The sequence below is a fragment of the Biomphalaria glabrata genome, chromosome 6, assembly GCF_947242115.1.
Source record: "Biomphalaria glabrata chromosome 6, xgBioGlab47.1, whole genome shotgun sequence".
NCBI classification, from domain to species: domain Eukaryota; kingdom Metazoa; phylum Mollusca; class Gastropoda; family Planorbidae; genus Biomphalaria; species Biomphalaria glabrata.
In genome coordinates, this window is record NC_074716.1 from 27626211 (window position 1) to 27638413 (window position 12203).

Consider the following 12203-nt stretch of genomic DNA (forward strand, 5'->3'; position numbering starts at 1 on the left):
CACCAAGGCTCGTGGTAGTAATTCTGTGCGTAGTAAAGAATGAATAAAATGCAAAGATTTTCTATTACAAACTCTTAATTTTCACTAATTATCCGTATACCTACCCAAACCTGGCCCCGCGAAATCCGTTTCGCATAGAGCCACACAACGGTTGAGTCCGGCCCTGCTATTTAGTGACGGGTGAATATAGAGTAGATTACTTATTCTCCCCCCCCCCCTCTTTTTTAAATCTACGTGGGGTAGAAATACAAAAAAAAAAAAAAAAAGTGATCTTTCCATGATTTCTTGGTCACAACGGTTATTTTGTGACGGGTAAATACTACTTGTTCTCCCCCCCCCCTTTTTTTTTCGTAGGGTAACTCTAGTCCGATTAGCAGAAATAAAAGAGTGATCTTTCCTTTACTTCTTGTCCAAACTTTTGAGCCATGAAGAGAATTATATACATAGATTGTAATCATAGAATTTGTTACATTTCCATCATGATTTAGAAACTTTTGTCATTATTTTGACAGCCCCCCCCCCCCCCCACAGACACACATACCAACCAAAAACAACAACAACATTAAATAATTAAAAGCTTTATTTTCACTGAGAAAGATGCGAATTGGTTAGAATCTGCGGGAGTAATATATATCAATACATTTAATATGATCAATGACCTAATTAAATGGGCCTACCTGGTTATGATCTATATGTACTACAATACAGACAGAAAGACACACAGACAAACAGATAGATAGATAGATAGATAGATAGATAGATAGATAGATAGATAGATAGATAGATAGATAGATAGATGGATGGACGGATGGATAGAAAGAACTGTATACATCCAGAATGTATCATTGCTAGTTGTCCAAAACTCACAGCAATGCACATTTTTACGATTCTCGAGCAAAAACAAAAAAGATTTGCTTGACAACTCACACCGCTACATCCCTGGAATCTGTTCATCTTATCAAATAGTTTTTTTAACTCCAGCAAGTCTAACGACACCACGGGGCAACTTCTAAAATAAGACTCGGCTCCTTGGAATGTCTGGGGAGAGAAATAAGGATGGGGGAGGGGGGGGGGGGACGGAGGGGTCACTTTGGGTCTACAAGTCTTCTTAAGTCCACGGCGTTCTTCTTTCTATCTAACATCTTTGTGAGCAGTGAACAGGAAAACTATATGGTGTTGGAAAGAGAGACAAAGAGCAAGAGAGGGAAAGAGGAAAAGAGTGAGAGAAAGAGAGAGAGAGAGAGAGAGAGAGAGAGAGAGAGAGAGGAAAAGACATAGAAAGAGAAAAAGAAAGGTATAGGGAAATAGAATAACAGAGAAAAGAAAAGAGAGAGTGAGCGAAAAGAAAAAAAGAGAAAGAGGAAAAGAGACAGAGAGAGACAAAATGGAAAAGAGAGAAAAAGAAAGAGAAAGGAAAAAGAGAGAGAGAGAGGAAGTGGAAAAAAGTGGAAAAGAGAGAGAGAGAGAGAAAGAGAGTGGAAAAGAGAGATAGAAGGTGAAAGACAGAAAGGAGAAACAGGAAACAGACGGAGGAGAAGAAGAAGAACGTAAAGAATGAAGATATTGGAGGACTGGAAGGAACTCATTGAAAGAAGAACACCACATGAGACGTGTTTGTGTGCGTGTGAGTCTGTGGGGGAGCATGTGAGATTTATTTGTGTGCGTGTTTTGTCTGTGGGGGAGTATATGTGAGACGTGTTTGTGTGCGTGTTTGTTTGTGGGGGAGTATATGTGAGACGTGTTTGTGTGCGTGTGAGTCTGTGGGGGAGTATATGTGAGATGTGTTTGTGTGCGTGTGAGTCTGTGGGGGAGTATATGTGAGACGTGTTTGTGTGCGTGTTTGTCTGTGGGGGAGCATGTGAGATTTAATTGTGTGCGTGTTTTGTCTGTGGGGGAGTATATGTGAGACGTGTTTGTGTGCGTGTGAGTCTGTGGGGGAGTATATGTGAGATGTGTTTGTGTGCGTGTGAGTCTGTGGGGGAGTATATGTGAGACGTGTTTGTGTGCGTGTGAGTCTGTGGGGGAGTATATGTGAGATGTGTTTGTGTGCGTGTGAGTCTGTGGGGGGAGTATATGTGAGACGTGTTTGTGTGCGTGTTTGTCTGTGGGGGAGTATATGTGAGACGTGTTTGTGTGCGTGTTTGTTTGTGGGGGAGTATATGTGAGACGTGTTTGTGTGCGTGTTTGTCTGTGGGGGAGTATATGTGAGACGTGTTTGTGTGCGTGTTTGTCTGTGGGGGAGTATATGTGAGACGTGTCTCTGTAAGCTTACTAGTGTGAGAACATTGACTTTCCTAAAGAACTGACAAGCCAGACCATTACATGTAAGATTTCAACACTGGACGGGGCTATTGTTCCTTGACCAAACAAAAATCTCCCTGTCCCATCCTTCTCCCCAATGTCAATTTTTGATGCCAAGCGGCGTACCGAGTAATGGGCGGGCGGGGCAGCTCTCCGGAGCAGAAGGGGCGCCAAAGTGGGTATCAAAACACTACTACAGTTTTCTGTGACTACGTTGGATATTGATGAATGAATATTGATTTTCAGCATTGATCTTACAACTCTAGTCAAGTAAGAAATCCGATCTTCTATAACATCTTTCTGCCTTGAGATCTTTCAGACCAGTTACAATGTTAAAAAATCCAGTTAACTTTTTATCTACACAACTCAGTCACAAGCAACTTGATAAAACTGGCCATTGAGATATTGACACAGGTAAAATGTTGAACTTATTATACCTTGTTAAATTTTGTTAAATTTTGTTGAATTCTGAACACAAGTTTTGTATGGCCTGAAGTAGAGGCGTATGGCACAGCCAGAGTAAGTCAGTGAAAGAAGTTAGCGATGTGAACCTTGCAAGAGGTCAATTAGTGAAGTTAGCAATATGAATCATGTAAAAAGTTAGTAACTGAAGTTAACGATGTGAACCAATCAGAAGTTAGTAAATAAAATTAGCGATGTGAATCATTAAGAAGTTAGTAAGTGAAGTTGGCGATATGAACCATAAAGAAATTAGCGATGTGAATCATTAAGAAGTTAGTAAGTGAAGTTAGCGATATGAACCATAAAGAAATTAGCGATGCGAATCATGTAAAAATTTAGTAAGTGAAGTTAGCGATATGAACCATAAAGAAATTAGCGATGCGAATCATGTAAAAATTTAGTAAGTGAAGTTAGCGATATGAACCATAAAGAAATTAGCGATGCGAATCATGTAAAAATTTAGTAAGTGAAGTTAGCAATGTGAACCATTAAGAAATTAGCGATGCGAATCATGTAAAAATTTAGTAAGTGAAGTTAGCGATATGAACCATAAAAAAATTAGCGATGCGAATCATGTAAAAATTTAGTAAGTGAAGTTAGCGATATGAACCATTAAGAAATTAGCGATGCGAATCATGTAAAAATTTAGTAAGTGAAGTTAGCAATGTGAACCATTAAAAAGTTAGTTAGAGAATGTATCGATGTGATAATTTAGCCAGAAAGTAAATAACCAGCCAGGTAGTAAATAACTATTATAGCCAGGAATGTGATCAATGTGTCTTTCAAGACAGTGTTATTTATATTTATTTGTCATGTTCATGGACATTAGATTTACATTGTACTATCCATCTAACTGTAGTTCAATGTCGTACTGTCAAGTAAATACATAAATTATCACGTCACATCTGCAAGCAGGTCCTGTGATGGTCGTTGTCCAGTCTACGGACTGTAACACTGCGTACAAATGCTATCCCTACATATAGGTCATGCTATAGCAAGATGTCGATGAATCATATTTAGTGACTTTTAAATAATCCTTTTACAGAGATATCCCTTGACATCCATACACATATTCTCTTTCCTCAACTTTCACTTGTATCAATGACATTTCTTCTTGAATGTAAATATATACATTTGAAATTTGTCGGAGACGGAACAAAGATCGTACTCAAATATTCCAGCTGTATTATCTCAATTATTGTCCATACATTTCAATCTATCTTTACCGAGGCATCGAAAGCTTAAAACTGCTTCTATCAATAATCTCACACATCTATGCATATTAATTCGAAACACACCTATCACTGTAGACGGTATTGGACCAATGGACTACAGTATCTCACTGAAATCCCCGCGTCGGCTTTCTTTAATCCCAGGCTGAAGGCGAGCCACACAGTTTTTTTTTAATCTTCCATCTCAAAGAGCTCCGAGTTTGCTTCTGTTTAGTAAGAAAATGTTTTGGCCCAGGTTTGAACGATGTGATCAATAACTTTGTTTACGTGTATTGATCTTTTCAGTAAACGCGCGCGCGCGCGCGTGTGTGTGTGTGTGTCTGGGGGTTTACAGAGGTTTTCTTGTCACATAATACAGACTACTTAAAACTATAAAAGTCTTTACCTAGATTCACCAGCTAATACTTGCTTAGCGCTTGGCTACAGAACTAAATCTTAATTAAGCAAATTGCACAGTAGAGAACTGAAATACGTCAACCAAAATACGTCATGCAAAAAAAAAAATTATATTTATATCTTTCTCTCTCTCTCTCTCTCTCTCTCTCTCTCTCTCTCTCTCTCTCTCTCTCTCTCTCTCTCTCTCTCTATATATATATATATATATATATATATATATATATATATATATATATATATATATATATATCATGGGCGTAGCCTGGATTTTGTTCGGGGGGGGGGGGGGGGGTTTGGGGGAGGGGGATTCCCCCCGCCCCCCCCCGGCGGAAAAAAAGTATATATATATGTATGTGTGTGTGTACATAATTAATCTTTATTACATTCTAACCCTTTCGGAAGACGTTTATTGTTTATTGTAGACTCCCCGACCTTGCAAGCAAGGGGGTCTTGGGGAGCACGCAGCGCTCTCCCAGCGCGGGGCGAAGCCCCGCCGCCGAGCACTATTTCTGGTATTGAAAGCCTACAAAATGTATATTCTGAGGTATCTACAGTGCATTATGTTGCTACTACAAAGTTTTATTTCAAAAACCTAATGTGCTAATCTTACTGACTTAGACCCTCTCGCGCCGTTCGGCGCATTTTCCGGCAAGCTGTTTCCGCAACTCTTATTTTGCGTAATTCATTTTGTCGGAGAACATGTCCCGCAAAACCTCATGCGACGCTCTGTCACAACCTTACTAAGGATTCGACTCACAGTTCGGCATATGATTTCTTTGATTTAGACCCGATCTCTATGACTGACTCCTAAAATCTGTCTTAGCCATCTTTGTTGAGCCACATTTAATGTTTTTCAATTTCGGCAGAAGACTACTCACACTTTAGGCCTATTAGATTTTATATCGAAAAGGAAAGTTTTTTCGTCAAATCATCTGTTGAGGGGTTTTAAACTAAAAAATCTCTGGAGTTTTTTTTTTTTTTTTTTTTAATTCAAAACCCCATTTAGCTACGATCATAGAATTTGGTGACTATAGTTTGTTTTAAAATAATATTGAAGAGAGAGGTTTTCAACTCTAAACGCTCTGTAGGGGAATTTTAAACTCAAAACCATCTGGAGGGGTTTTAAAGTTTAAAGAAAAAGCCATCAACTCAAAACCCCTTTGGCTACGCTCATAGATTTTATAGTGTGTAATTTGCTTTTTTTTTATATTGAAGAGGTACTTTTTAGCTTCAAACCCCAACTGGAGGGGGGGGGGGTTTAAAACGCAAAACCCCTTTGGCTACGCTCATAGAATTTGAATGTGTAATTTGCTTTTTTTATATTGAAGAGGGGGTTTATCGTAAATTTTGGAGGGGTTTTTAAAATCAAAATCTTCCTTAACTGTGCTGTTGGAATTTGGGGATTGTTGTTTGCATTTTTTTTTTGTTTCGTTTTATAGAAGAGGGGGATTTAACTGCAAAAACCTCCGATAGGGGGTTTAAAACTCAAAACCCCCTACTCAAAATTTATTTAACTAGAAAAATATTAGATTGAGTAAAGGTTAGAAAAAGGCGACTATGGAAAAATCGATTTGGGTTTAGAACTCATCTCAATCGTGACTCTTATACTGAAAAATTTCGTTTGAATTCTAACTTTTCGAATGCAGTCTTTCTTAAAATAATTATGATAAATTCATGTGAAATTATATAAACTCTGTCTGGAAATGGGAGGGGCAGTAGAGTGAAAACGATTTATCCTCGCTCCTTCAATAATTCCTGCTAATGATTGCATTTGGCATTAAAGAATAGGGGTGGGGCGATTCGATATAAGAATTCAATTTATAGTATATATAAATTATATTAGTGACAGATGTTTATGTTTTGTAATTTCTTAACTGTAATACAAAAAGAAAAAGTATTGGTTTGTCCGATGGGGGAATGGCGATTGCATGAATCGCCACTCCCACCTGGTACAACCCTTGTTCATTTAAATTTTACTAATGATACAATTTGAGATTAGAGTGTGGTACGACATAATATACAATGGGTTCACATATCAATACGTAGTTTATATTAAATAGATATTCAACTAATTTTGTTCCATAAAAATAGGACCGCCCCCCCCACTCAGAGTGCTAGAGTGGGGAGGGCAGTACATGCAATCGCCCCCCCCCCACCTCACCGAAACGGCCAAGATACCAAAAAGGCGAGCGACATAATAGAAATCTATATTCAACTCATTGTGTTCACAAACTAGGAGTTCTCCATTAAAGTAGGACCGCCCCCACCCCCTCAAAAGGTTTAGGTGGGAAGGGCAGTAGAGATAAATCGGCAAACAGGGTACGACATAATACAAAGATCGGTTAAAATATCAATAACAAGTTTTAATCACATAGATATTTAATTGATTCTGTTAGCAAGCTGTGATTTCTACAAAGAAATTGGACCGCCCTCCCCACTCGAAAGTTTATGGGGGGGGGGGGACGGGATTGATACCATCGCCCCCTCCCAACCCCACCAAATCGGCCAACATACTAGAGGGGGGGGGCGAAATAATCTAAAAATAGGTTGAAATATAAATAATTAGTATATATTATTAACATCAGTAATAAAATCGTATACAAATTGTGTGAATTCTATACTAAAATTTGTCCGCCCCCCCCCCCCAAAAAAAAGGGGGGGGGGTCGGCCGAGTGGGGGGGGGCGATCGCCCCTACCGCCCCCCCCCCCTGGATCCGCCAGTGTATATATATATATATATATATATATATATATATATATAATAATAATAATAATAAAAGAATAATTTACATATAAAAACCACTCTCATATTAAGTGGATTGCATCAATTATTTTGAATCAATAAAGTAATTAATTTTTAATGACTCAAAATTTAACCAAATACATGTATTGCCATTCAGGTTGGTAGTACAAAAAGGTGTTAAACCTTTAATATATCAGTGGATCTTACTTTTTAGAGCAATCTTCTTGTTTGTCGGGGAGAGACTGTGCGTGATTTTTGTGACGAGTAGACCACCACCAACTTTGTAATTTTTTAATTGGTTATTGCTTTTCCTATTGATTCGTGTGTTTGCACTGACAACTAATAATTGTGCAGAGTTTCAGACTTGATCCGAGAATCAGAAGGGGAAAAACTAATATGTACAAGATTCTTACCAGAAGATATACAGACAGAGTGACTTGATATGAGCTCTATAAACAAGGAATTGTTACAAGTTTATAAAATAAATAAATACAACTCAATATAAGCCTATCATATAAGACCACAATAAAAAAAAACCTGTATATAAGCCTATTCAAGTTTCTCTAATTTTATGAAAATTAGTCATTTCATAAGCATACATAAACGAACAACTCTATACGTATTTGCTCTCAGCTCAATGAGCCTCAAGCTGGACTAAATAGGTAAAACTGAAAAAGGGCTCTTGTGTTAGTACTGTCTGTCTGTTAGTCTGTCTGTCCATCTCCTATCAGTTTTTTTCTCTGCAAAAAAACTAAACACCCTTTTGAAACATCCGATTGTACCACTAGCTGAAGTGTGAAGGCCTCTACTTAGGGCTTAATTAAAGCGTGCACTTTTAGTTCTAAAATAGTCGAGTCCAATGAAATATTATGCAGTGTGGCCAGAAGTTTTAAAAGTGCCGGAAATGGCCCGCAGTACGTGGCAAAACACACAAAAAAAATTAATCAGCTTCCGTTTTTATTTTCAAAATCGGAACCCTGAAAAATCAATCAATCAATGAATCAATGAATCAATCAATCAATCAATCAATCAATCAATCAATCTATCTATCTATCTATCTATCTATCTGTCTGTCTGTATGTCTGTCTGTCTGTCTTGTATATGTATCTAATCTCTGTCTTTCTCATTATTTATATATTACAAAGACACTCTCAAGAGCTCCTTCAATGAATGCAATATGACATTCACGGCTGGGAAGCAATTAGCTCTCGATCGCTCCTCATGGCGTGAAGCTGTGAGTCTCGGAGTCTCAAGATTTGAAGCAAGAAGAGTTGCCAGGGTGAAAGAGCACCGAACCAACAAGAAAGCTTGAGAGAAGAAGCAGGCCCATCTGCAAGTGACCTAACCCACCCATGCCATGTATGAGGCCGGCTTTTCAAAGCGAGGATTGGACTTTACAGTCATCTTCGAGTTCATAGAAAATGTGTTCATCTTCGACCACGAAGGAGGAGCTATAATATGAGTAACTTTATATGTGATAGCTAAATTAAGGATTTAAAAATAATGATGTAAATTCAGGTCAACTAGCATCATGTTTCTCTCAGTGTTATCATCAATGACAGCCGCCTTACCTGCCGTATGGACCGCACTGAGTTGGAAGTTTTTTTTTTTTTAAAAAAAAAGATCAAGGAGTACGTGGAGATGTACTTATCAAAAGTAAGGTGAGCGGCAGGAATGGAAGTTATTTATAGGCCTGCACCCACCTTCCATCTAAGTAGCAACCTGTTTGAAGGCCACAGGTGTAGTGGAAGCTAAATATGAATGGAACAAAGGGAGAAATGCGACATATATTTTCTAGTATTAGAATTTAAGTGAACAGAATGTCTGGGATCAGGGATGTAGGCCTAAGTGTAAGTGGTGAAACTGTGAGTGAGTATATGTTTGTATAAGCATATAAGTGTTTATGTGTAAGTATATGAGACTGTACACGTGTATGTAAGTGTAAGCCTCTATGATTCGCTTCTAGAACTCACAGAAAAGATCCTGGCTTATATTTAACTCACTTTTCTATTTTTAGTTCTACTGGAAAATTAATGTTTGTCGTGTTTATACAATTAAGGAAAAGTGACCTTGACATTATTACAACACACAAAACGCACACACACACGCACACACACCCACACATACACACATACATACATACATACATACATACATACATACATACATACATACATACATACATACATACATACATATATATATATCTTTGTGCATTGCTTGCAATGTGTTGGTCATTCGGTCATTTCATCTGTCTAATCCATCCATCCATGCATCCATCAATCCACCCATCTATCCAACAATACATTCTTCTGTCTATTGACAATCCGTTCAGTCTTCCAGTCTCTCAGTCCATATGTCTATTTGCTTGTCCAATGTTTGAGATTTCTGTCTAGGAGATGATTTCCGAACAAAATATTAAAAAAAAAATGTGTATCCTAATTAATTTGAGTGAAGGACCCTGAACTGAGAGATCTAAACTTGTGAGCCGAGGTACGTCATAGAGGGAACTAGTTTTTATCTTGAAATTGCAAGAAGAGATACTCGAGAAACTTTTGGGATCCACTGTTCTTTATGAATATTCAAATATATGGATCGATAGGAATAGCGATATCTGTGCGACTCCGAGATCTAGAATCGCTGGCGAGGAGTCAGTGACTCAACTGCACATGGCCACTAAACAGCGATTTGCATAATACTCTCGTAGGAGTTCTGTTAAAAAGGGAAGTAATTCTAAAATAATATAAAGGAGAAAAAAACAACCAAAAAAACAACAACTAAACAAAATAATCACAATATAACCATGAACAGTATAAGCGCAACATAAGACAATGATTCATGATGACAACTGTAAGCAATTAAATAAAATTGCAGAACTAGAAGAGGGATTAGGAGAGAAAAAATGTTGAAGAATGTCCAATAGAAGCAATTGATAGCGGCAGACTTAATAAACAATTTTCGGCAAATTTTAAATTGAAAGTCAAACCTTCTCCAAAAAACAACAACAAAAAAAAAAACACACACACACACAAAACTCTGGTATGGTATTTTTTGTTTCTAACTGACGTCCATGTTTTATATATACATCATTTCTACATCCGCGAAGCATCTGGCAAACCATGTTGTTACGTGACTACAAGCTACTACAAGCCCCATCATTCAAAGCCCTGCTCCTGGTCACCAAGCCCCATCATTCAAAGCCCCGCTCCTGATCATCAAGCCCCATCATTCAAAGCCCCGCTCCTGATCATCAAGCCCCATCATTCAAAGCCCCGCTCCTGATCATCAAGCCCCATGGGTCAACCCGCTGGAGAATTAAAAACTTGACCAGCCAAAGTAAACAGTGACACTAATGAAATAGGCATGTCAGCTTTCGATTGGGGGGGGGGGGGGGGGGCTATACTTAGTGGAAAGAGAGATCCGAGAGGGGAGGAGTGTGTGTGTGCGTGCGTGCGTGTGTGTGTGTGAGTTATCCTTCTATATCTTCTAAATCTCGTACAATTCACGAACGTTAACTCCGACCGAACAAGAGTTATTTCCCCAAATGTAAACAGAACAGAGACATTCCCTCATGTAACCCCGAGGCATCTTATTTTTCAACAGAGGAGTTTCTCAAACAGGTGGGCTGAGGGTCGTAGCGGTACACAATTCACAACGGATTGAGCTGATAGATAGATAGAAAGATGGATGGATGGATGGATGGATGGATTAACAATAATCTGTTCTTTCTGTACATTTTGACTGTTACATTCAAAAGACATAAAGCAAGAGAACTGTAGTGGCGCCATGGGCCCTAATATAACATTTAACGTAAGTTAACCTACAACGTAAGTAATGAAAAGATTAAGATTGTAAAATATTTTAAAAGGCAAAATAAACAATGTCATGAATATTGTTTGGAAAGACAACTGTCCCCCCCCCCTTTCCAAAAAAAACATAATTGCAACAATGTTTTTATTTACAAACTGCCCGTACCCATAATACATATGTAGGCCTATACAGTAATACCATCTTTTTTTAATATCACGATTCGTAAGGCTTTCATCCTACAATTCTTAAAAGTCCACACACTTAATTTTATACCTTTTAAAATACATAGTCCTACACAGTATTACATACGGTGACGCACATTTTTTCTTCCATTATGAACATCACCCATTCAAAGAAAAATAATCAATGTGCCAAGTTGATACATGACTCTAAGAATCGCTTCTACTACGAGAGGATCGTTATAGTTCGTTTACATCAGTATGAGCACTCAAGAACATTTTGTTGAGGAATGCAGACAGAGAGAGAGAGAGAGAGAGGCAGATACAGTGGGAGAGAGAAGAGAAGAGAGTGGTAACAAGGACTTGTGATGTTCAGGGACGATGAATGGAAAAATTTCGTGAGTAAATGGTAGTGTTAATATTAAGGTGAATATCTCAAACCCTCTCCACTATTTTTTGTTCTCTCCTGAAGGTCTACATAAATACAACACTTTGTATGTAACAAAGACACAACAGCAGTCCACCCACAGCCCCCCTTCTCATACAACATCCAGCTGGTATTGGATCTACGCGGACTAGTTTTCCTTGGGATTCATTTGATAACATTGCTTGTAAATCTCAAACAGAATTGCTGGGGAATCCGCAACGTTCTGGCTACAATCACGTGACCCTCTTTTCCTGTAACATTTTCTGGGGTTGTCTCCACTTTTTCACCTCATGTACAGTTGCGATGTAAAACTTTTGTCAATTTATATATATATATTTATATATATATACACAACATGTTACCCTGACCACACGGACTTCCTAAATTGTAGCAGGACAATTTATGAAAAGGTGATTCAACTGATTTAAATACAAAAAAAGTAAGGTATTACATTTTTTAAAGAAAATTTTCTTACATTTTATTAGCTTGTTAAAGTGTTTAGTTATTATGATTTCTGATGAGCTCCAAATCGTTCTATTAAAAACAAAATGAAGTAATCAACACACCTGTAAACAAGGCAAACATTTACTTACCTTTTTTTTTCTTTAAATCTGTAAGAATAGGTGTTATCTTTACAGACCTTCGTAGGATTT

General features: G+C 37.9%; 1 protein-coding gene across 4 annotated transcripts in view; it reads right to left on the minus strand.

Moving 5' to 3' along the window:
• Window positions 1–12203, minus strand: part of LOC106068964 (protein still life, isoform SIF type 1-like) — a 239627-nt gene that overhangs the window by 65125 nt on the left and 162299 nt on the right. The window lies entirely within an intron of this gene.